The sequence below is a fragment of the Pygocentrus nattereri genome, chromosome 1, assembly GCF_015220715.1.
Source record: "Pygocentrus nattereri isolate fPygNat1 chromosome 1, fPygNat1.pri, whole genome shotgun sequence".
Taxonomy (NCBI): Eukaryota; Metazoa; Chordata; class Actinopteri; order Characiformes; family Serrasalmidae; genus Pygocentrus; species Pygocentrus nattereri.
The window spans coordinates 47,583,426-47,604,621 of NC_051211.1; the positions used below are offsets into that span (position 1 = coordinate 47,583,426).

General features: G+C 38.0%; 1 pseudogene; it reads left to right on the plus strand.

Moving 5' to 3' along the window:
- The first annotated feature begins 122 nt into the window (after positions 1–122).
- Positions 123–20,397, plus strand: LOC108435989 (annotated as a pseudogene).
- Positions 20,398–21,196: the final 799 nt, after the last annotated feature.

Consider the following 21,196-nt stretch of genomic DNA (forward strand, 5'->3'; position numbering starts at 1 on the left):
GAAAGGAAAATGGAAAATTCATGCTGAGTGGATCCAATACATGTGAAGGAACCTAGAGATGACTTTTGACCCCCAGTCATCCTTAAATTGGTCATCTATCTCTGGCCTGATACCCCAGAGCCATGTGGACTTATCAGCTTCCTAAAGTGACTGATAGAGCCAGGACTCGAGGTCCATGCCAGTCATCCAACAATGAGGCTCTGTCTCTTGGGATCATCGTCCGTGACAGGCCTCTGCCCTGGAAGTGTTGGTGGGGTGTACGGAGCTTGATGAACGACGCAGGATGGAGGATGCAATATGTCAGATTTTATTCTTAGCTTTTTCCTGTGAGTGTTGACTTTAAAGGGCTCAGAGCAGAGAGCAGAAAGCACAGCAACTGAGGAAAGATCTAAGAGGAAAAGGATAGTGCTGTGATAGGGGTGCAGAGGAAAAGACTTTTTTTTGTCTTGGAGAAGTTGGGGGTTTAGGTAGTTGTTAACAGTCCAGAAATGTTCTGTTTATTCATTCACAGAGTGGGAGGGGCACAGGAAGCAGCCAACAGGAGCTTCCCCAGGAACAGGAGCAGGGCGATCCCTGCCTTTCTATAGGAGGAAATGAGGCGCATAGGCGTGGGCCTGCCAAAGGCCATTTCCAGTCTGGCACTCCCAGGTGAAGTAAGCCGTCCACACCACTGCTTAGACGAACCAGTGTAGGACAGGCATGTCACACGAATGAGTAATAGTCTACAGATTTACTACCAAATTCATCAGCCAAGAATTTTCAAAGCACTTCCACAAGAGTAGAAAAGCACTAGGTCACTATTGTGTGTTCCCTAAAAGAAATGGAATTAAATGGCTGATACGGATCACAGGATCTGATATAGTAACTGATATAGAGCTACGTATCAACTGATGTATTTCTTGACGTAGAGAAATAAAGTACTACAGGATTGGACAATATAATGGACAAGATGATGGGACTCTGTTATATTTTGGGTCACTAAAGCAATGTGCAAACATTTATGAGTTATTGTAGAAAAATTAGTTGTGACAATGGACCTCACTCACCAAAATCCTTCTAAACATTTTTCTTAAATTTGTTCTTGAGAAAGATACTAAGAAAAAAGTCTAGATTCATGATGTGTTCTTACACTGCAGAATTGTTTGCACCTTTGGACAATTGCATCTATATGTCTGAGCACTTGTTAATGAATTTTCAGTTCAAAATACTACAAAACAAATCCCATTCATACTATTCAGATTTTATATCAACTGGAGTCGCTGTCAAACTGCAATATACTGCTATGATCTATCTACCACAGATCATCTACCAACTATGATCATCTACCACAGGCCGTGCTGCCGTGAGGAGCTTAAGGGTCCCTGTGTTTTGTGTTTGAGTAGCACTGACTTGGGCATTTCTGACTTGGCCTTTGTAAATACTCGTGGTTGAAGTGCTTGTTCAATAAAAGAGCATTTTCCCATAACCACAGTATTTTCCATGTCGTCTTCTATGCTGACACTACAATACAAATTAAAGAACGTATTAATTGAAAGTCTTTTACAATTGCAAATGTCCATGTTTAGGGGACACCTGCTTTACAGTACTGGCCTTAGACAATGCTAATCACTTGTGGGCAGATGGCCAGTCTTTCTTATACCCTCAGTGGACCCAGCTGACAGGTGCAGAGCTGGTCTGAGCGGACTCTCACGCTTCTCCACAGCCATGCTGTACTCCCCTCAGCCAGGGTGTTTGTCCTGCACATTCCTCCAACAGTCTTTACAACCATCCCCCAAGCCTTCAAACGCTGTGTTTGCTCAGGAGAAATTGGCAATCTGGATCACTCTGAGGAGCGAGATCCAGCAGCAGTTAGAGTTTTTACAGAGGATGTACTGGAACCTGATAATGGAGGAATGTTCCAGAGACTCTGGTGTACTTACAAGCTTTGTTTGTGTGTCTGTGTGCATGTGTGTGTCTGTTTGTGGCAAATGAAACAGGGTGTGGTGATTTTATTCCGTGATGACGTCAAAAAGAGGGTTTCTTTACTGTGGGACCATTTGTTATTTTTAGTTGTTGGAAAAAGAATGCACAACACAATGTGCTGTTGAAAGGTTGAAAGAGGTCAGAGTTTCAATGTAGGGTGACCATTGTTGAAATTGCATTAAAAGAAATGAACTCAGAAAATACTCAGAAACACCACATGAATATCATTTTTTGATCAACTGTCACTTTGGCTGCATTTAGGATAAGTTTGGATCTTAAAAGGGTTCGATTGAAGAGGCAATACATCTTAAGAGAGCTTGTGTCAGACTGAACTGAATTTGAGCTTGGAAGATTAGATTAGCTGCAAGCTACTGTGCATGACTAAAACAAATACTTCTAAAATGCTCTTTATTTCTTTTTCAGTAGGGATGCAGAGATCATGAATTTTTTAAGGCCATTTATTTTGACTGAGTTTTAATAGCCTTCTTTAAGCTAAAGCTCAGTCTGTAAGAGCAAAATGCACATTTCTAAGAGTTTCTATTAGCCAAACTTGCAATAGAAATAGCACTGTTGAATTGGCAAAATTGGCATATTAAAATCCTTAAATGAAAAGTTTCCTATATTAACAAAATCAATCAATTAGAGTGATACATTGAAAGAGAGAGGTGACATAATTTTGCTGCAACATTTTATATATACAGCTGTATGCAAAGATTTGGGCACTCTTGGCCAAACTTTTTTTATTTTGAAGTGAAAAGAATTAAAAACAACATATTCAGCTAATTTTTTTTCTGGAAATTTTATGCACAGTATCTTCATATTTGAATGACTTAAAATAGATAAAACAATAATGTGCAAAAATTTGGACATCCTATGATGTCAGCACTTAACACCACTTTGGAAGATATCACAGCTTACAAACACTTTTTTGTAACTAGCTAACTTATTTCTATATTTGTTATTATATATTTGTTGTATATTTTTAAGAATTTTCACCCACTCATCCTTGCAGTGCAATGCTAGTTCTATGATGTTTTTGTGCCACCTTGCATGCAAAATATGTTAAATGTCTACCTACTAATTGAATGACATGGAAGTTGTTACAGTGTTTCTTGAAGTAGTTAATGGTAGATTTTGAATTATGTTTTGGATCATTGGATCATCCATCTTGTTGCGGAAGTCAGCCTTTTTTCAGCTCCAGTTTCTTGAATGTGTCACATTTGATTCCAGAATTTGCTGATATTTAATGGAATCCATTCTTCCATCTACCCATGCAATGTTTCCATGGCATGTTCCACTGGATGCCACAACAATCCCAAAGCATAACAGGAACACCCCCATGCTTAACAAATGGCAAGGTGTTCTTTTCATCAAATGCTGATCCCTTTGTCTCCAAACACACCAGTAGTGATTGTAACTAAAGAGCTCCAGGTAAGATTTTCCTCTGTTGACTCTTCCATGCAGATCATGTTTGTGCAAGCAACTCTTCACAGTAGGATGGTGCACCACAACTCCTGCATCAGCTAAACCATCCTGAAGGTCCTTTGCTGCCATGTGGGGCTTCGCTTGGCCAGCATGTGAGCAATTCTGTCTGATAGTTTTCTTAGCCCAAATCTTGTTGCCTTAACAGTTAATATATATATATATATATATATATATATATATATATATATATATATATATATATATATATATATATATATATATATACATAATTTGACTTCATTGTCATCAATGTTTTAATCTGTTTTACTGATGCCTCTTTCATTTACTCTGAGAAGAGTAATACACTGAATCACATGAATAAAATATATTACCTCAGTGCATTACTGCCAAATGTAAGTAAAACAAGGCAAAATGTGTTGGTGTAGCCTACTAGTGCTGCATTATTTGGAGAGCTGATGATGTGACCTGTGTTTCTGGCCAATGTATCCATGTACTGTATACCCCTCCCTAACCCCTTCCACTGCTCAGCCCTACACTCCTCTCTGAACATGGAATCCATCAGGAATTCCCTTCTTCTTTATCTGCTCACAGCCTGTCACCTCTCCATACTTGCTCTAGACCTTTATCCTCAAGGAATCCTGACTGCACCGCTCCATCCACACACACATACACACACACACACATACACACACACACACACACACACACACACACACACACACACAAAGACGCTTTTCTTTACATTCTAGTGAAGATACTCCACTGTTAATAAGAAAACTAAAGAGAGTGTGAATAACTAACATTTTTTGCATAATGTAGTGAGATATCATCAATTGTTTATCAATGGACTATAACACTATAACATTGTGTATCTGCTGCATGTTCATATTGGTGTGTATTTCAAGTACACCTGTATGCAGAGAAAGTATATTTACATCTATGTGGTCAGTGCAATTCTAATATATATTTACATATCGCTGTTGTCAGAAGAAAACCTTGCATGTCCAAAACGGTAACTCTACAGGAGAAGGAAAAAACCTACTTTACTTTTAATGTAAGTCAATGGAATCAGAGTTTTTTCCAAGTAATTTTGGGCCGTTTCTTTTGGTCCATGCTTCATGAAATTTACACACAATGTACAGGACAACAGGCATTTTCAAATTATGCCAAAAACTGAAAAATGACAAAAATGAAGATACAAGGTTTTCTTCCAACAGTGTTGAATCTCTCATACACTCTCAGAAATAATGGTATGAAACTGTCACTTTGGCAGTACCCCTCTTGTAGCTGGGGTGGTACCCTTGAGGGTACATCTCAGTACCTTTAGTCAGGGAACATAATTGTACCATAAACCAATGAAATTGTATTTTTAAAGTTATGCTGCCCCTACACAGCCTGTCTTGTCTGCAGGCTTTTTATTTTACTGTTCTATCTTAAAACCTTAGGTTATGAAAAGGTACAAATACAAATTTTTGAAATATAAAAACTGATATAAGATGCACAATTGTATCCCAAAACTATTGCTGTACCTTTGAGGGAACATTCACATTGTTTGTGTCTTGATGAATGACAAATGTACGTGAACAGTACCTTTATTTCTGACAGTGCAATAGGTTCTCCATCACAACAATACATAACAAAAAGTAACATTTAAGTAACATTCAAATGGTTCTTTAAGTTCATGAACTTCATATGTATCCACTGCTTTTAGGAAACCCACATTAAAGGTGTAGAACTTCTTTGGGCTTCTTCAAATTGAACGGCTAATCAATGAAACTGATCACTCATAATAAAGGTGATGCTGAAACAGCTTCAAGGTCAAGTTTTAACATTTTCTTTCTTCAAATTTTCTCTGTAAATAAATGGTTAAGAAAAGTCATTCAGAATGGTTTGATGTCAGATGCTTAGTTGTAGAGAAACTTACCAAGTCAGAATTGGTGGTAATTGGTGATAGAAACCAGACATCTTAACCATTGAATGCCTTTTAAAGCTACATCATAGAAAGTTATGTGAAATGGTAACAAAGATGCCTGAGACATTGTTTTATGGTAGTTTTGAGAAGGTTTTTGGCCTAAAATCTACTTTTGATATATGTGCATGAGGAAGAGGCACATGCAGGGTAAAATAATCCAAAATAATCCCAAAATAATTTTTTTAAATCTCTTTTTTAACATCATCATTTAACATTTATAACACCATCACTATTGATGGTGTACACTATTGGTGGTGTTGATGTGTTGGGACATGCAAATATCTGGGTGTGCACTTGGACAACAAGCTGGACTGGAGCTGTAACACTCTCACATCTCTACTTCCTGAGAAGGCTGAGGTCTTTTGGTGTGTGCACTAAGCTCCTATGGACATTCTACCAGTCTGTTGTAGCGAGTGCTCTGTTCTAGGCTGTTGTGTTCTGTAGCAGCAGCATTAACAAGGGTGCTCTGAACAAAATTAACAAACTTATTAGGAAGGCTGGCTCTGTTGTAGGACTCTTTGGAGGCTGTAGCCGAACAGATGATGCTCAGCAAGCTGTTAGCCATCTGCAACACCTCACACCCTCTGCATGCTACACTGGATAAATGGAGAAGCCCATTCAGTGACCGTCTGTTACAGCTGCCCTGTGTTAAAGAGCACCATGTGAGATCTTCCTTACCTACTGCTATAGGCTCTACAACGATTCTCCTTACTGCAGAGAAGGTACTGATCTCCTGCTGTCTGAACTGTGCTGAACCACATCACTGTATCTCCTCTTCGATTAATACACACTGTGCAATATATCACAACTATTACTGTATTGACACTTTTCACTATGCACTTTACACTACAATGTTGATGCGACTCAGTTAGTCTTGTCTATAATATGTGCTGTTAGACCTCATATCACTCAGTGCCTGCTGTCTTGTAAATACAGCGAATCTGTCTCATATGCCATGTAAATATGTAAATAGATATAGTTTTATACTTTATTTTATTTTTCTTGTACTTTAACTTTTGCCTAGATTCATGTAGATTTTGTATTTTCTGCATAGTTTCTGTAAGTTTATGTGTAATTATATGTCTTGCTACAGAAACACTGCAATTTCCCTCCGGGATCAATAAAGTTCTTTCTTTCTATCTGTCTAACTATCTGTCTGTCTGTCTGTCTGTCTGTCTGTCATGAATATGACAAATAAAACGTGTAGGTTCATTGGTGGTTTTGGATAGTGAATAAAATGGCTGTATTTGTGGTGTAGACACTGTGACCCCTGATTTCTATCACCACCACTGTGTAAAGAAAAAGCTGGTAAGTTTCTCTACAAAAGAACCAACACCAAACCACTCTGAATGACTTTATTCAAAACTCAATGATTTAATCATGTAGGAAGTTTGAAAAATGATATAATCTTTTCTTTAAGGCTTTTTAGCTCCAGCTGTTATGATGAATAGTGTAAAGAGTGTCCTTGTCTGAACCCGTAGAGTCTGAGTTATTTTTGTTCTGTAGCTGAGCTCGGAGACAGAGAAACATGTGACTAGAGCCAGAGATGTGATTGAGAACATCTAAAAAACACAGGTACTGTCAAAACACATGATAAACTTCCATATCAGTCCACTGCTTGATTCTCATTACAGTTAAAAAATACAGGATGTTGTTGAAGGTGTTGCAACCTGTGTTCAAGTGTGTGTGTGTGTGTGTGTGTGTTACAGCACGTTCAGTTGTAATGTGGCATAATTCACATATGACTACTGTATACAATCCATCATCATGGTACAGACTTGCTGACCACCTTTCATTTATTTAATTTCCACTCCAAATGGTAATTCGTTCTTTGTCAGATATTTCAGAGGAGTAAAAGATAATTCACCTGTATAATGAAGGCGAAAGTCAAAGATAAATTTGTGAAAAACAGGAGTTTCCAAAACTAGAATTCACGTATTACAGTTGCAGAGAAATTGCAGCTCTTAACAACTGTACAAGACCCGGTAAACCCCCAAAACTGTCACCAGCAGACAAACAGTACCTAAAGTTGTTAAGTTGGAGACCTCTCTGGTGGAAATGTGTAACTGCAAAAGAATATTTAGGCTGCGTCCAAGTTGTGTACTACACACTAATACAATACTGCATACTAATCTAAATAGTTTGAGCTCGACAGGCTAGTACACAAAATATTAACATACTACACCATTCTTACAGGAAGTGATGAACCGTTGCTATGACAACGCACATCATAGCAAGTTAGACTCTGAAGGCTAGCTAACAAATTAACGCACGTTCACAGGCAACTTTCTTACAGAAAAGCTAAATAATAAAAACATTAGTAAGTATAAAACATTTGTTTTTTACAGAATATTTTACAAATTCGGGATGAACTCACATTTACAAATTATTTCTGGTCCCGATCCCACCGCCACTGCTGTCGCGTAGCCGTTTCCAGAATTTTCCAGATACCAGAAGCTCCTTGCTTTCTGTTTCCCATTGGATTGTGGGACAATAGTGTCCATCATTACTATACTCATAACTGACTGGTTCTAAGTATGCATTGTGAATTTCAACTTTGAAACTTGTGACTATACTACATACTCAAATGCTAGTTAGTATTAGTATTAAGTGCACAATTGGGACACAGCATTAGTAACGTCAGTTGTGGTTTGGACCCCTTCCTCGAGTGGACAAATCTGATGATTGAAAATGCATTGACAGAGAATTCAAAGAGAACTCAGTCAAAACTTGTGTCTTCTGAGGATGTAAGTGAATTAAATACTATTGTTATATCTTAATTAGTATAACGTTTATTTTGTATTTAAGACCTAAACACAGAGTCCGACCTTCTCTTTGAGCTTATGTGTGGCATTAATATGTAAGATATACGACATGATATGGAAAATCCAACCCTTGGACTGTTTAATTGCTATTTAAAGCTTCTCCTGACTCTGTTATGCTACCTTTTCCGGTTTTAACATGCAAAATCTTCCATAGTGCAGCTTTAATCTTTCGTCTTTGAGAAAGAGGAGACAATCTAGCTCCACTCTTGCTTCAGATCTGAAACAAATCCACAGGTGTTTTTGTCCATAATTCCACTGTCAGAAGACAACTCTATGCTATGAGTCTGAAAAGATGTGTAGCTGTCAAGAAGCCCTTAAAGACAAAAGGAAACTGACAAAAAAGGAACATTTTTAAATCAAACTAAGAAAATTAGATGTAAGAAGCAGAATATAAAACCAAGACTAAACTTTGGACCAGATTTCTTTGAAACACTGGAAACAAGTCTCCTGAAAAGAAAGACACCTTTAAAAAAAGGCAAGATTCTTTATTTTCCCCAGACACTTAAAATATATACAATAAAATAAAATAATCGTATGGCTCTTCTGACTGGAATTTAAAATATGACTGGTGGTCTGTGACTTTTGTACAGTACTGCACTTCAGTATCGTAAACGTTTCTTACCTTATTCATTTTCTTTTTATGTGTTTATATTTCAGTTGTTTGTGGTCTCAACACAGGCTTTGGGAAGTTTGCACAAACTCTTGTGAGGAAAGATCAACTCAAGTGAGTGGGATATTAATACTTCCAGCCTGCATGTGAGTGTTCAAGTGTGTGTGTGGGTGCTTCTCAGGGAGCTGCAGGAGAATCTGGTTCGCTCCCACAGTGCTGGCACGTACTGCTTGTTTGGGGTAAAATGACTGACAGTGTAGTCAATGTTTCACTTTCTCAGGAGAAGCAGTCTGTCTATTTTCTCACTGCTAGTGTCAAAAGCAGGTAGGCTTGTAGTATTTCTGCTGATAAGTGGTGCTTGGGCATTTCTGTGTGTGTGCAGGAGTCGGATCCCTTTTGAGTCCGGAGAGGACACGGATGCTGCTTGCTCTCAGGATTAACACCCTAGTTAAAGGTCATAGTGGCGTTTCCCTGGAGATTCTTCAGAATATGGTTGCAGCTTTCAATGGTAGACGTGACTGTGTCCTTTGTTTTTTAAACATCTTGCTGTTATTTGAGCATCAGTGGAAAGATTTTATGTAAAAATGTTGTCATATGAAATTGTGTGAACATTTCACAACAAATAGACCAATAGAAATAGTTCAAAATGACTCTGTATAAAATCTCAGGATATGCAATGTTAGCATGCAGATAGCTAAAGCCAAATATCCTACTGTAGCTTTATAACTGTGTCTTCAAACCCATCACAACCCATCACAATGGAGATAAGGATAACTCAAGTGACAGAAATGACTGGCCATATAAGAACAACCACAAGCTAAAGCCAAAGTTAGCAAGGTAAAGCTAAAGTGAAGTAGCTACCTGGGTGTCTAGATGAGTCGTTCAATGGAAACATCCATTTTTGTGTCCCTAGCATTTACAGATCTGTTATATTTGAAAAAAATGTTAGGGTTACAATTAATTTATCTTTTAAAATAAAATGACTTATTTTAACAGTTACACCTTCTTGATCCATCAATTTAGCAATATTGATTTTAAATAAATTGTGTAGAATTCCAAGCACTACAGAGGTGCTCTTCTTCACAGTCATGTGTAAAGGGTGAGGCCAAATTTTAAAGTGAAAACATGTTTTTCTGCAATTTTAACTACAATAATCTATACATGACTATGGAATATATCTTTTAAATGACATAAAAAACAGAAGCCAAGTAAGTAAAAACATATAAAACGTAATGAAAGTTGTTATCTCAGAAGTTGTGTCACTGGTGTTATTGCGTGACAAAAAAAATATCTTATTTTGGAATAAAAGTCACACCGATGACATCACTCGACTTCCTTTTACCTGTTTTCTGAAGATCCATGAAGAAAAGCACAGGGTGAGTCCACTGTGTCTTTTCTGTTTTCAGAAGTTTTCTCATTTAGCTCACGATTTCATATGAAGCTTTTAGTTGAGGTCACTAGTGTGACCTACTTTACTTTTAGGTCAGTGTGCAAAAGTAGAAGGTAAATTGATTAACATTTTAGTGGATATTCCATGATTGACAACATGTAGTTTGATGCTCTGTAGCCGTCATTTTGTAAAATGCATTTTCATTAAAAATGTCTCTGGTGTTAGATTTCTTATCTGTAACACCAATAACAATCAGTAACACCAGTGATTCCTATAGATAGATAAAAAGTGGACATTTCTGTAGAATAATCCAGATACCTTACCTTAAATGCCACCTTTTCTCTGACTAAGAGTTAAAAAATTGTCTCGTGTCCATTTTGTGCTGAATGAAGATAGAATCACTGTTTTCTTTATGATTTTTCTTCCAGAGCCCATCTTGGTTGTGTATGTTAGCCTATAGATCACAGGTTAGGATAGCAGTCAAGATTGGTTGACAACACAGGGATTCCTAATGGTTGTGTGATGTACTTGTGTAATGCATGCTGGGTATTGTAGTAAGATACTGATGACTGAAAACATGATGTGAGTGGAGACCTTGCTCTCTCCCTACTTTGTGCTGGGGCTGATGGGAGAGGGCCATTTGTGGTCTCCACAGAACGGCTGGACTGATGCAAGAGCTGTGAGACTCAATTTCCCATAATGCATCCCCGCAAACATAATCATCTACTAATGAAACAAGAGCAAAGGGACATTATCAACCCAAACTTACAAATCAGGAAATTCCAACATTTTCTGAAGCTGAATTCATCCTTTTAACATTTCATCCTTCTTCTCTTTCCCTCCAAAGGTACTAGAGGGTCATAGCCTGTCGCCCATGTCTGAAACCCAAAGAGGTACTTATGTCTAATGTTGATGGGAAATGTAGTTTTACTAAGTTTCTTGTCATCAATCTGTATGAAAGATGGTGTGAAACTATATTTCAGGGCATTGCTTTGATTAACAGGACTCAGATGATGTCATCACTTTCTTTGGAAGTATTGAGAGGGAACAAATAAAGCGTTTGATAAAGGCGAGCCTGACTTCAGGATGTTATTGTTGGTGAGCAGTGTCCATCAGCAAAATTTCTGACCAAACTTTTTTCATTTTATCAGTCTTCTCTGGACTCTCCCTTTTAGTGTTTTGAGCATAAAATACTGAAATCATTGTGACTTATATGGTCTCTGTTTTTTCCAGTACTTGTTAAAGATTTTCCAGCTGAAAGGCTTTATCTGACTCTTTAGAAGCTTTATGTCCGTATAACCTGACAGCTGTGTAGCCATGAATCATGGATTTTTCCTTGTGGAAATAACTAAAGGAAACGATAGAGGACTTTCTCTTTCCACAATAGAAAGGTCCCATGCTGTGCGTGTTCACATGCATCTGTTCATATTCACACTTCTTTTGAACTCTTTTCAATAGCAGCATTTTATCTTGTCCTGTTTCAGATGCCCTTGCAGTAAGGCCTCATCCGGGGCAGGTTGCAGTAGCTCAGTGCTTTCGTTCTCTACTCCACTCTGATGTCTTCCCAGAGTCCTGCTGTGTTTCTGTGGAAAGAACACATATAGTGTCTTACAGTTTCCCAGCAACAACTTTGAGCAACTTCTGCCCTGTTATGAGTTTAGGGTTTCCCTGCTGGAGCTCACTCAATAAGACCTGATGATAAGTCGATAGGACAGATTATCCTAAAACCCTGGTACTTTTTAAAGGAATACTTTTTCAATCGCTATTAATTGCCATCTGTCATAGATAAATCATTTTGATGCATTTCCCTGTTTTTAAAAAAGAAAAGAAAACTTGTTGACCTAATAATCACATAACAGAAGCTAATGGGCAGTTGCTGAATGTTTGAGATGTGTGTCAAGAAAACACATTTAAATCTACAACTGTTTCATTCTAACAATACAGGTCTTTGGATGAGGCAGATGGAAGAATGCTTTATCAAAGCTTTACGTATGAAGTTTTATCCAACTTTCTGAATTCTGGAGCAACACAGGTCATCTATGCATGATTAGGCTGAAAGAACTCCCACCCACTGTATCAGTAATCAGTAAGTCACCCCGTAAAGCCTGCAATAACAATTTAAAAGTCAGACTTCTCATATTTAGAGGTTTTCAGGCCACGTCATATGTCTTTACACATATACACATTTACCGTGTCACATGCACACAGTCAAAAAGAAGGTCCAGTTTAATGCTTAGGTCTCAAATGCAAAATTAACATTATACTGAAGATTTGAAGACAGTAGAACACGCTTAAAAAGATGGTACTTCAAGGTTCTTTAGTAAAGAAAATGGTTCTATATAGGGCCATGAACACTCAAAGAACTCTTTGCATGATTAAAGTGTTCTTCAGATTGATAGAGAATCTGCTGTAGATGGTTTCTGAAATGGGTTCTATGTAGCACCAAAAAGAGTTCTTCTATTTTTACTATGTCAAGCATGTAACAATAGAGAAGCCCTTTTTGATGCGATATAGAACCCTTTTCAAAAAGTTTTTATATAGAACCATATAAACACGTTCTTCATCAGTCTAAAGAACATTTTCACAATGCATAGAACCCTTTAATCTTGCAAGCCATTAGTAAGGAACCATTTTCTTTACTAAAGAACTAAAGAACCAAGTGTTAACTGAGTTCTCTTTGAATACTCTTTTATTATTCTCACAATAATAGTTTCATCCCCTTGGGGAAGGGGTCTGAGTGCTGTGTCAGTGCAGCACTGTCCTGTTTGTTTACTGTGTCTAATGTCTGTTTTATTTATTGGATTTTGGATTGTTTCTAGTTTAATTTTTTTTGCACACTTATGTCTGCACACTTGCACTTTGTACTGTCTATTTTGTTCCATGTTGGTTCTGGAGGAACGTAATGTCACTCCACTCTGTACTTATGCATAGATGGAATGACAATAAAAGCCTCTTGAATTGAGCCACAAGCCAGGTTACAAAATATTCACATTTCATGTAATTACACATTTCCACAAGAGAGGTCTCCAAATGCCTAAAATGTACATAATATGGCTTTAGGTTTTTCAGCAACTGCCCATTGGTTTCTACTATAATGGTGTTTTGGGTCAGGGGATATTTGGTTCCTTTCTAAGTATATGGAAAGGGGTCCATCTTAATCAGTGGTACACTACTGGTGTTGCAGGTAGAGATGACTTCTAAAAATGCTGAAATATTCCTATAAGAAAGGCAAGAAGTTGCTGATTCAGTTTGGGAAGTTGCTACTCATTTTGGCTTTTCAGCTTTGTTTATAATTAATATGACTGGCTTGTATATGCATAGTTCAAATGAACTGTAATAGGGCACTGAATTCAGTTACATATTTTGTGAAGTGCGCTCAGGGAAAAGAGGACAGACATAGAGACACATGACACCCAAATGAGTTTTTATGAATGAGAAGCTTAAATTTCTGTTTCCAGTAAATTAAAGTAAGAAAGCAGATGTAGCTGTTAAAAATGCCCTAGCTCAGGTGAATGAGAGGCACATCCAAAATTGTCTCAATTCCCCCTAAAAGCAGAAAGGCTTTTTAGATGCTACATACGTGTGTAAGTAAGCTTGTAAGCGTGTGCTACTTAAATTTCAAGTCCAATATCACAACATTACAACATCACAAGTCCAAACTCCTACACATTCTAATTAAATGGCAAGCTAGCAAAACAGGCATACTTTTAGCAGCATTACTGTCTTATGTACCTTTTCCATCAGTGTGCATCACTGTGTGAAACAATTTGGGATGCTTGTGTTAATTGATCATCGCTTTTATGTTCCTGTAGAAGCAAAGTACGATCACGTTCAGGACGTATACCCTGAGATGCTGCCCTCAGGTAGCCACAGAGAATTTAACCACATGACTGAAAATATACCTGGATAAAAACAAATCTAACATGCTTCTTCTCCTATTGTCCTGCAGATACATGGAGTGGCCAATCACACAGTTGCTTTTGTCAAGAACATTCTTAACACTGAGCTGAACAACAGCACAGAAAATCCTGTATTCTCCTCCGGCTGGACTTCGCACACCAAATGTGTCAAAGCTGAGTGAAGCTGCACACAGTTAGTGTTTAAATCAGTTTGATCAGTTTTTTTATATTTGGTCAGTGGATTGTGAAAGAAAGTTTCTGCTGATGAATGTTTTAGATCTGAAAAGTAAGAGTGGTGTGTTTAGAAATACATAGCTAAGTGGACAGGATATCAAGAAGGGTCACAAAATGCTTATAAACAACAAGAGGGTGTTTAATACGGGTGTTTAACTCTCTGAGGTTTGAGGGCATTTTCTAAATTTTTGCATATCTTCTTAAATTCTCCTTTAAAGGCTTTTGTATATAACATGATAGTTTCAAGTTTATTTGTCATTTGCACAACATGTCAGGACATTTATGCATTGAAATGCTTGTGGTGAGACTGAGGTAATCACACTACAGAAAATAAATAAGTAAAAGTAAAATATAAAAAACAAAGTGAAATATATTAAATATACACAAATTGTAGAGAAAATATACACAAAATATAGAGAAAATATACAGAAAATGTAGAGGCAATATACATTTTAAAGTGGCTTAAGTGACTCAGTGTTGTTCTTTAAAGTGGCTTAGTGTTAAGGTGTTATTGTCCATAGCAGTGATGATATGATATAATAATAATAATAATAATAATAATGCAGACAGAGTGGCAGTGAAATGATAGTTGAGGAAGGACCTGCAGCTTCACAGCTTGTTCAGAAGCCTGGCAGCCTGTGGGTAGAAACTGTTCATTAGCCGGGTTGTTCTGGCCTGGATCCCGCGGAATCTCCTGCCTGATGGCAGGATGGTGAACAGGCCGTGTGCTGGGTGGCTTCTGTCTGACTGGATCTTTTTGATCTTCCTGAGGCAGGGGGACTGGTAGATTTCCTGTAAGGCTGGTAGTTTGTTGCCTATGATGGCTTCTGATGTCCTCACCCCTCCTTTATGGGCCTTGCAGTCACAGGCAGCTGCTGTACTAGACAGTAATGCAGCCCGTGAGGATACTCTCTATGGTGCACCTGTAGAAGTTGGTGAGGATCTGAGGAGGCAGACCAAATGTCCTGAGCCTACGCAGGAAGAAGAGATGCTGATGGGCAGATCTCACAATAGTGTTGGTGTGGTGGGACCAGGTGAGGTCATCAGTGAGGACCCCCTATTACAGATCACACCTTTGTAGTCAGTGATTGTGTGCAGGCCACTCCACATACGTCTGAGATCAGAGCCAAGATAGTTGGATTCCACTCTGTCCCTGTAGCTCTTTTTGGTCAGCCTGATGGTCCTCTGAAGGTCATATCTGGCCTTCTTGTAGCTAGCCAGGTCACCAGAGATTTAGGCAGCAGCCAGAGCTTTTAGTTTGGCTCAAACCTCAGCATTGATCCAAGGTTTCTGGTTGGGAAATGATCTGCCATTGATTTTTGGTACAATGTCATCAGTGCATTTATTGATGTAGCTTGTGATGGAGTCAGTGTGTTCATTGATGCCTGTGCCAGCTGTATCATGGAACATGTTCCAGTCTGTGGATTCAAAGCAGTCCTGAAGTGTGAAGATGGCCTCCTCACTCAATTGATAGACTGATCTGAGAACTGTTTTTGCCTGTTTAAGTCTTTGTTTGTATGCAGGCAGGAGAAGAATAGCGGTGTGATCAGCTTTGCCAAAGGCAGGGCAGTCCAGGGCTTTGTAACTGTTCTTCATTATGGTGTAGCAGTGGTTCGAATTGAAGCCAAGAGTAGCCAGAAATGAGTTGTGGAGCTGTTGTACACATTTAAAGTCATGTTCTGCACTCATTTGCTTCAAGGAGTTTTTGACTCTGTTTTCCTTTTCTTCTTGTGAAATATAAGCAATGTAAATAAAGAGGTGGTAGTTGGTAGAGGATTTATTTAATTAAACTTAAATTTAGTAAATTTAATATTGAACATTGCCACGCCTCCAGCGATCTCTTAAAGGAATGATTTAGCAAAAAAAATCTAATTTACACAAAATTTCACTTACTCCAGATGTAGCCAAATGGCCAAAACACGTTTAGTGTCCAAATTCTGCTTCTTCGGTTTAGAACTGGACCTACAGTGACATTGCTACCAAACACTAGAACTCAAATAAGACCTAAATAGCCATAAATCATTTACAAATCTTCTCCCCAAAACTTCTCCCCAAAAGGCTTCCAGGTCTTCATCAATGTTGCTCAGACTTATCTAAATGGTTTAGGACACAGAATGTCTTACTGTGAGCTATAAAAATACCAAACAACCTAGACAAAAGGGTCTGTGTTCTGTATTTACAAACCACCTCAGGAGTAGGTGTGCAGCTATAAAATCAGTATTTGTGACACTGAGTGTGTTTACATACACTCATTACTACGATCATAATCAGATATCTGCAGTTATCTGATTATTCAAATGGTCATGTAAAACACACACTCTGATTTTTTAGATCGTAGTATGAATTAGAAAGGTGATTAAGGACTAATTAGAATTCTCAGTGCATATAAACTTTTTCTCTGCTTTCTTTTGGATTTCTCTGACTGCACATGTTCGAAAACATGACAGTGGTACCAGAAATAAGCAGGCAAGATGGTAGCAAAACACTTTTGGAGCTGAAAGTGACTACATGCTTGACAAAATTAAAGATATAAAAATTCTTCATCTTCCAGATGACATATGTTCATTTTTTTAGGTAAAGCATCACAATGTTTTTAAAAAAGGACACGGCACAAAGTATGAGTTTATCATTTTATCATTTTATCTTCTGTGAGTTTATTAGTTCGGTTGAAAAGCAGAAATCAATTGATCAGATAATTGATGAAATCTGATTTTCTGCCGTTACTGGATTGTTAAGTGCATGTAAATACACTCAATGACAATCATAAATATGGACAAATCTGATAGTGACCAAAGCACTGAAGTATTGTTCATTTTTATAGTTCACACTATGTCCTAGACCACATCACGTCCGTACTTCCTTAAAATGAAAACCTTGGTGGCTTAAGAGAAGTTTTGTGGATGTATTTTCACAGGAATTATTTGAATTATTAGGGTGACTAATGAGTTATAGTGTTTGTTTGCAGCATTAGCTGTGACGGTTACTGCAGCAGATGGGCCTTTTTAATACTCTTGATTTTGGAGGAAACCTTGGATAAGCAAGTGTCCACAAACTTTTGGCCATATAATGTATATGTGGCCTGAGGAACATCTTTCAAATGCAATGCAAATAGTCAGTGTTAGTGATTCTACTCCTGAAGTTTTTGGTTTGTTATGTGCTCCTCATAGCAATAGACGATTTTGACTTTACATGTAATTTCCTTAGATTTACGTCCATTTATCTGATTGTTTGCCGCTGTGAACTCCACTAAAAGAAAAAATAACAGGTTACAATACGTTCCTAACATATTCACTTAAATGCTTTCTTTTGGCAAAGACACATAAGGCTCAGTGCTAATGTTCTCTGATCCAGCTCCACCTCCTCCTGCAGACTCTGGACTTCTTGTCCATAGGAGTGCACAATCTAATGAGTATTAGTGAGTGGCGTATTGAGAGTCTCTGTAATTCTTTACTCAGTCAACTTCCTGCCTTTTTAGTGAAAGATAGTGGCTTCAGCTCAGGCTTCATGGTGGCTTACTGCACTGCTGCTGTTCTTGGCAGCTGGCGATAAAACACTCTCAATTCACTCACAGCACACACTCAGCTGATAGGACAAGAGCTGAGCATCGTTGAATGTCTTTGCTATCACCCATCATTATCAGTACTGATACCATTAGATTTCAAAACAGTTTCCAGAACAGTACTGATTTACAAACCAAAACTGGGTGTGGCTTAAACCAGAATTATTGAAAGGTGGAGAAAGTGGTTACTGACCACAGCAGATCACAGACAAATCAACTAGTGCTAACTTTTAAAATGTGCTTGTATGCAGAATGTAACTTCAACAGCCAATCATCAGTCTAGATTTTGGGACAAGCATACTTATTGGCTCTTGTATGCTGACAGGAAATTGTCCAATAAAAGATTTACTCTGTAATGTTGAAGAAATTTGTTCAGTAGTATCAAAGTACTGAATTTAATACCCAGCTCTAGATAGGACTACAGCGTTCATGCATGTGAAGAATACTGGTCAAAAGTTTAGACACATCTACACTCATGAAAAAGATGGTTCTTCAAGGGATCTCTAGTAAAGGAAATAGTTCTATGTAGAACCATGAACACTCCGCTGACATCAAGCCATCTGCAGCATGTTCTCCATCAATCCGAAGAACCGTTTCATGATGCAAAGTACCCCTTAATCATGCAAAGGGGTTCTTTGGGTATTCACGGTTCTACATAGAACAATTTATTTCTCCGTGTCTTTATCACTTCTCACATTTTTGATGTGAAATGACAGGTATGGAATTACATAGTGGCAGAAAAAAAGGAAAAATGAAAGGAAAAACCTGGAGTTATCAGAATTTAAGTTATATTTGAGCTACAGAGAAAATAGGACTCCTAATGTCCGTGCAAGACCTGGTAGATCTGCAAAACAGTCCCCATCAGATAAACAGCCCTTAAAGCTTTGAGAGAGAGGAGAAAATCAAGCTGCTTCAGATCTGAAAACATCCACAGGAGTTTCTGTTCATGCTTCCACTGTGATATGAAAATGCAATGCTCTGGGTCTGAAAGGATGTGTAGCTGTCAAGAAGCTCCCTGACAAAAGAGCAAATTGTCAACTTCACTAAGGAATTATCAACTTCACCATTTATATCTGTCTGAGGACTTATTTCCAGCATTTGAGCATAAGCCTTGAAATCAAAATGTCTCTAAGGTTATACAAACTATTTGTTCAATGAGCAGGGTCCACATTTTTGATTGTTCTCTTGCCTGTATGCATGTTTATAAGCTCTGCAGGGCTATTTACACTACCAGCACAGTGTAAATATACAGCATCTCTCTTCACTCTGCTGCAGTACTATGCCACCCAGCCTCTGTGGATTCCTTGTCCAGCAGCACAGACACTGAGGACCACATGTCTATGGGTGGCTGGACAGCCAGGAAAGCCCTAAAGGTGGTTGAGCATGTAAAGCAAGGTTTGCAGAGCCCATTACAGTCTCACATTAAAGGGGGGATGGCAATATACAGCAACAGAGCTCTATTACTTATTACTTATTACTTACTCATTCCGCATTTATTAATAAATGCATCTCTTGCTGGTCTTCTCCTACTCTCCAAACAGACACTTGCACGACGTTCTTGCTATAGAGTTACTTGCAGCTTGCCAGGAGCTGGAGTTCCACAGACCCTTGAGGACCACATTGCCGCTGGAGAAGATGTTTGAGCTGCTGCGTTCCGTAGTCAGATGATAGTAATAATAACAAAAACTATAAAAATGTGAATAAAGACAGCTTTGAACTAAATTGAGGGAATTTTGGTGCCTTTTGGTGCTAATCCAGATAAGATGTACAGCTGATTGCCTGTAATTTTAAGTTGACCTGAGTTCAGTCAACCGTTTTATGCCATGCTTTTTTTTTTTACAGTGTAGTTACAGTACTGTGAGTGTCTATGAGACAGAATACCCCAATATCAGTTCTGCACCTGCATCTGTTATGTTGGCCATATATTGCAAGGCTGTTTCAGAAAGTTTTCATTCACTCACATGGCATAAATAATTGAGAGTCTTAATTCCAATGAATTTTAGTGATAAATTGGGGTTAAAAGTTCAAAGTGATGCTTCATTATTTAATCCATTTATTTCACATTTGGCGAGTGAGTATCATTCTGTGATTTCCTGTGAACTAGTCAGAAAGGCTGACTGTCCTGACCTCTGCTTTGGTGATGTCATTGTCATTGTTCTATTTTGGCATGTGATGTCACTCAAAACTCATTTCCCGTTAGGCCGTTGGACAAAGACCTCGTCATGAGCTCTGATATACAAGCAGCTCCCAAGCTCCTCCTAGAGGAAATGGTGAATATGTCCTTTCATGACTAATTTTTAGGTCTTATTTCTCAACCCTAAACATTCTCTTTCAGACACTGTCTTTTTCTCATGTAACCGGTATAATACCAATATATTTGTCTGGTTCCTCTCAGTGTGCTGACAGTGCTGATGTCTGTGTGTAGGTTTGGGAGACAGGACTGTCGTACATGGAACAGTATGAGTAGAGTCACCATGAACGACTCTCATCTCTTGGCTGAACTGACCTCTCTGAGAAATGAGAGTTTCTCAAAAGCTTAGATCATGTATTCAGTAATAATCTACTGATGCCTGAACAAAATATTTTGAGTAAAATGGACAAAATGAGCAACTTTTAGATATATTTTTAAAATAAATAGTTGCACATATGACTATACTGAATGAACAAGTTACACTTTTGTGTTGTGGGGACAAAATTGAAAACATAATAAAACCTCACTATAGGATCATTTCATACACTTCTTCTGTATGTAGTGTTAACTCTATCAGGAACATAGTTTATTGTAGAGAAGCCAAGATAAATCATAAGTACTTACTGTACTTTGTTATTGTTTTATTAACATTTCATTATAGGCTTTATAAGGCTTCACAGGAATGACTGGTTTTCATGGACTTCACTCTCATCCTCACTCTGATAGTATGCACTACTGAGTAACCATGTCATGCTAGATGCTGTCATGACAGATTATGTTCAGTTAAGTCAAGTTGTGTCAAGTTACCATTACTAGTAATTGTCATGACAATTCCATAATGTTTGATGTGCAAATAAAACTGAGTTGAACTGAACTGAGTGTGACAGTGTACATATGAAAAGAACACATACAAAAGTGAATCTTTTGCAAATCATTTGGCTAAAATAGACCCAAATCATGGCTGCCTCAGTATTTAGGTGAAAGGTTTGCCATCACAGACCAGAACAGCAGTCTAAATTTGGGAATGGGGCAGTGTGCTTCAAATATCAATAAGTAAGACAAATGATTTGTTTCTTCTTCCATGTGTGATGTGTTTGAAGTGTGGACA